This window comes from Panthera tigris, chromosome A1 (assembly GCF_018350195.1).
Source record: "Panthera tigris isolate Pti1 chromosome A1, P.tigris_Pti1_mat1.1, whole genome shotgun sequence".
Lineage (NCBI taxonomy): Eukaryota > Metazoa > Chordata > Mammalia > Carnivora > Felidae > Panthera > Panthera tigris.
This window is the reverse complement of record NC_056660.1, coordinates 160,495,664-160,501,479: the sequence shown is the minus strand read 5'-3', so window position 1 is coordinate 160,501,479 and position 5,816 is coordinate 160,495,664. Positions and strand designations below refer to the sequence as shown.

Sequence of the window (5,816 nt, the reverse complement as noted above, 5' to 3'; positions counted from 1 at the left end):
AGATTGAAAAATCTACTGTACCACATTGGGAAATATATTTTATTGGTGCAATAGTTCTCTTCATAATGAAGTGAATGATAATGAAACCTACAAACAAAAGTAGGCATCAGTGGAAGGATGTGTATATATTGCTTTTTCAGTCTTCCCATACATTTTCCAATGTCACCTCTGGTTCAGCCTAAATAATCTTCTTTGACTCCTAAGTCAGATTCATTCCAAGAACCTTAGACCACTGTTAAACTGTTCTACACTTACATCAATTTAACTTATTTTGACATCCAGATCTACAACATACATATTTCTAAGTGTGTCCTTTCTGAGCCCCACAAGTTGATACCCTGAGAATCTCTTTAAAAATTCAGATTATTCTGTGTTTTCATGTAGTTTCTCACATCTGTATTATTATCAAATTTACTTCATACTTTTAGATGTATTCTCTACAGTTAAGGTCTTCCCTGCATAAGACTCATTGAGTTGAAAATGTCTTTTTTAATTACATTTAATTTTTACCTTCATTTGAATTCACTTAGAAATTCTTTATATCTCATATGTTTTAAGTATTTGTTGATAGAAATGGTTTTCTTATCTTTCTATCTCCATTATAATACCTTGTAGGTAAGGATAACATTATTCCCTTTGTAGAATTTATAAAATCTACTACTCTAGGTATTAATTATTGTTAAAGCTAAATTAATATCTGTCATCTCTCTCTCGGCTATAGTTTTGTGTGTATGTGTATACACACATATGCATATGCAAATACATATCCGCACACACAAATATGCATGTGTGTATGCATGTGCCTATAAATGCGTGTTTATAGATAGATGGATATTTAAATAGATAAATGAAAAAATATATATTGACACTTCAATTACTCCTTTGAATGTCAGCTGTAATAGCAACATATTATTAAAATTTCAATATAAATGGACTTAGATAGGCATTTTCTTTTTTCACACTTTGAAATATTCCTGATTAACAGTAACCATCTACATATGTATGTGCATAATAGAGCCCATGTGAAATTTTAAAATTATTTTACTTTATTTTTAAAAATTTTTTAGTGTTTATTTTTGAGAGACAGAGCATGAGTGGGGGAAGGGCAGAGAGAGAGAGAATGAGAGGGAGATACAGAATCTGAAGCAGGCTTCAGGCTCTGATCTGTTAGCATAGAGCTCGTCGTGGGGCTCGAACCCACAGACCATGAGATAATGACCTGAGCCAAAGTAGGACACTTAACCGACTGAGCCACCCAGGTGCCCCCAAATTATTTTTGACTCAATTATAGAAAACAATGTGATGGTTAACAGAGGGGAGGGCTGTGGGGGATGGAGAAATAGGTGATGGGGATTAACGAATGCACTTGTCGTGATGAGCATAGGGTAATATATGGAACTGTAGAATTACTATATTGTACACCTGAAAAACTAATACAACACTGCATGCTAACTAACTGGAATTAAAAACTTAAGTAAAAATTATTTTTGACAAGAATGATAATAAAACTTACACTCTGAGTAAGGAATTAATAAAGGGCAAAGAAATACGGAATGACAAAAGTAAGACTCATGAACATCAATGTGCTGGTTTAAGGTGTTTTTTTTTAAATTTAATCCTCAGTACATAAATGAAAATTAGAATTAAAGTTTAGATTCTTCTAGAAAAATATCTTTGGCTAAGTCTGAATCTATATAATAACAGAATATAAATATTATATTAGTCATGACTTTATTATACTTCAATGCAATAGGAATCAAAATTCTAAGTTCCTGCATATATCAGAGATATTCGTTTGTTTTAAAATTGGAAAAGAGAGCTGTCTGGGTTGCTCAGTTAAGCATCAACTATTAGTTTTGGCTCAGGTCATGATCTTGTGGGTTGTGAGTTCAAGCTCCACATCGGGCTTGTGCTGACAGCATTGGAGCCTGTTTGGGATTCTCTCTCTGCCCCTCCCCTGCTCATGCTTGCTCTCTCTCTCTCTCTCAAAGTAAGTAAATAAACTAAAAAAATATTTAAAAAATAAAGATTGTAGAGGAGCTGCATTTTTATCTTGATGGCTTGTACTTGGATATCCCTAATCACACTTAAACTGTAACCCTTTCCACTTTCAGAGATACTAATAAACTAGCTGTTAGGAGCTAAAAGTCTTGTGTCAGATGATCCCGGGGTTAAACCTCTGTTCTGCCACTGAAACATTATTTTTGGTAATAAGTTATGTAAGCTCTTTAGTGCCCAATTTTCTCATTTGTGAAATATGAGTAAGAATCACATATGTCTGGTTATGGTTATGGATAAATGAAAAACTATATGCATTATAAAACTGGCAAAGAGTTGGCATTCAGTTCAAGATGATGATGCAAATATCAGATGAAGTCCCCTAACTTTCCTAAGTACCAATATGTGTATGTTATTCTTAGGCTTGCTTTGTTTGTTAAAAATGGAAATTAAAAATAAATACTTCATGGTAATATACACATACATTAATAAGATAATGTGTATACATGCACTTAGAATAATTTGTAGTAAATGAACATTCAATAGAAGTTAATTTCCTTCTCAAAAAGTCTTGAGGCCAAATTGTAATGGTAGACTCTTTAGCAAGATACGTACTGAGGACAAAGCCAGGTGACAGTGAACAGTCTATGGAAAACACTGTAAATATCTATGTGCCACAGGACCCTGAGAATCACAACATGGTATGGTTGGCCAGAGACATTCATATGGATAATAACACTGGTAGGTATATATTCTAGCATTTTGAAAATGAAACCAAAGTCTGAAAAGCTTAACATGCCTAAGGGCATCCAGTTAGGTTTTTCAATTTGGTCTAATCAGGCTTCTGTTTCCAAAACTCATGATTTTTTCCTCACTACATCATAAACACACACACACACATACACACACACACACACACACACACAGAACAGGTAAAACTTTTTTTTAAAAAACAGACTTATAAACAGAAAACTTTTGGTTTAAATTAACCTCTTCTGACAACTGATCTCTTCCTCATATTACTGATCTGTTTTCACCTATGAGCATATGACAAAATAAATAATTGGAACAGTTTTAAAATAAATATATTTCAAGGAGGCCTTGGGCATTTATAAATTAAAATATCCATCACAATATTTACAAACTCAAATAAAATGGAAACTATTATCACTCCCAAATTATAGTCTGCAAAACAAAGAATTTATGGAATTTAATGCATACTTCTCCACACTCAAGTTATTATTTTAAATTATATTTTAATAATAAGCCCTGTCAAACACTTGACTTCAAGTCTTATCTTAAAGACCATCTTTGTTGTTTTTAAAATGATTTTTGCTTCCATTTTGTTTAATTAATATTAGAATTTGCAGGAAAGGTAATGCATATAAAAACACATTTTGTTGAAGCTTCTAGATCTTCTAGCCAGACCAAATAGTCTTCTGTTATCTAGCTTAACCCATGCACAGAGCAAAGACGTTCTGCCTCTTCAACAGTAAATTCTCACACCACCATGTCCACCTCTGCTTTCTCTTCATCTCTTCAACAACTTTCTGGTTCCAACCAGAGCCAAAGGGTTATAGCCACCTATTACCAGTCCACAGCCAGCTTCCTGGGCTCCATATTGCCACCACAGCCTGATTACAGCAACAGTAAATCCTTTCCACCGTAGACTCCAACTGTCAACAACCCTACAGTGGCCAACCTGTAAATGCTAAGCCATCCCAAACTGCAAATTCTAGGACCATATAAAGAACTCTCAACAATGAAATACCAGGATCAAAAGAAAAGCTTTGAGTCAAGATTTGGAGAGAAAGCTGAAATGTAAAGATAGTGTTCTTCATAATGGAAGTCAATGGCTAACATATGAGAAGATAGATTGCAGATTACTAGAATCACAGAATGTAGTTGCTGTGTTTCAAGCTCAAAATGATAGAGAGCACAATTTCAAACACACACAACTATAAGTTCCAGTGTCACAAGTAAGAAGTAGATCATTTTTGAAGGGATACGTGAATGATCAGGATTCAATCCAGAAGAAATCTTACCCACCATATTTTATTCAAGTGTGAGAGAACATGTTGACTGAATTGGAAGATTCTGCAGCATGAACTTTGTAGAGAGTGGACCACCAGCTCCTAATATGTCATTCTGTATAAATGGAAGACCAGTTTAATCAGATGATTTTCACAAAATGATGATGTCTGAGAAGTGTTATCATTCATTCATCTTTGAAGTGATGAGAGCTTCAGATGCAGGGTTTTTGCATGTGCTGCCTTGAGCTGAACAGGAGAAGTCACATTTACTGTGCTGGTGAGCGTCCTTGCAAAAGAACAGAGAATAGCACCAATTTTCACCTTTAGACAACAAAGCAAAAAGGTTTTTGAGGGAGATTCAGTTAAGCTAGAATACCAGATCTCAATAGTTCCTCCACCAAAGCTTTCTGGAAAAGAAATAACAAAATGGTGCAATTCAATGCTGACCAAATACATTTATAGCATGATAACTATAGATTAGTTACTTTATTGACAAAAGTTGTAAAAAAGAAAGATTCTGGTGTTGGTAGTTATTAAAGATAAGCTAATGAGTGACCACACATAGCTTAGATGTTGTAGCCTGTGCAAACCAAACTCTTCCAACTCCTAAGCTGTTATGTGCTCAACCAACTTTCAGCAAATATTTACCATTAAACAGGAAAAATTTAGATGTGAAATAAACTTTTAACCCATAGGGAGAATTTCAGCATCTGGCAGCTCAGTCTGGAATCTGTGAAAGTGAAAAACCTGAATCACTCTATCAAGATGGGAAAACACAGTGATATATTTGATTAAATTTTTGAAGTAAGTCCATAGGTGTTTTAACAGCATATGGCTTTATTAGGTAATATAACTGATATATGTGTGTGTGTTTTCATATTTATTTATTTTTGAAAGAGAAAGACAGAGTGTGAGTGGGGGAGGGGCAGAGAGAGAGGGAGACACAGAATCTCCAGGCTCCAGGCTCCCAGCTGTCAGCACAGAGTCCAATGCAAGGTTCAAACCCACAGACCACGAGATCATGACGTGAACTGAAGTCAGACACCTAATCCACTGAGACACCCACGCGCTCTGATATATATGTATTTTATATGTATATGTCATACATACACATATAATATATATATGTGTATAAATATATATGTATATTATTTATTCCTTGACTCTTACATATTCTAGCTGTTGATCTGGTTTGTGAAGCCTACAGAAAATCTGGGTTTATAATTGAGAAGACTATTTAAAATGTGGACTTTTAACCTTTAAGTCATACACACTTGACAGTTGCAGGTTATGAATTAATACCAACGTTTTAAACACATTTAATGCTTGTTGTAGGGTTTATTGGTACAGTCTATAAATACTGTTTAACCTGTTTTCTCTTATACTTACTAATATGGTACAGATTATCAGAGTGTTCCATAATTTTATATCAAAAGAGGATTAAAATCCAAGTATAGAAACAACAACAAAAAACCCCACACATTTCTTCTCACACCAAAACAAGTAGCTATTATCTAGGTAATTTTTCTCAGGGAAAATCAAGCAAAATGTTAATTATGATTGATTTCATTGTTTCCTCTCAGTCTTTTGTCTCCTTTCAACTTTATTCCTAAGTTTCCTACTACTTTATTTTCCATTGGATTTATTTTTTTAACAAAAAATTTTTTAGAGAGTTGTTTTTAATTGGGGTAACTTTAAAGTTAAGAAAGTTAAGGATGAACCCTAGGAGGGTAGTAGGTGTAATTTCACAGTCAACAAGGCATCATCTGAGTCTTGGATTTTCTG

At 34.0% G+C, this 5,816-nt stretch overlaps 1 pseudogene; it reads left to right on the top strand.

The window, feature by feature from the left end:
• The first annotated feature begins 3,376 nt into the window (after positions 1 to 3,376).
• LOC102956262 lies at positions 3,377 to 4,813 on the top strand (annotated as a pseudogene).
• Positions 4,814 to 5,816: the final 1,003 nt, after the last annotated feature.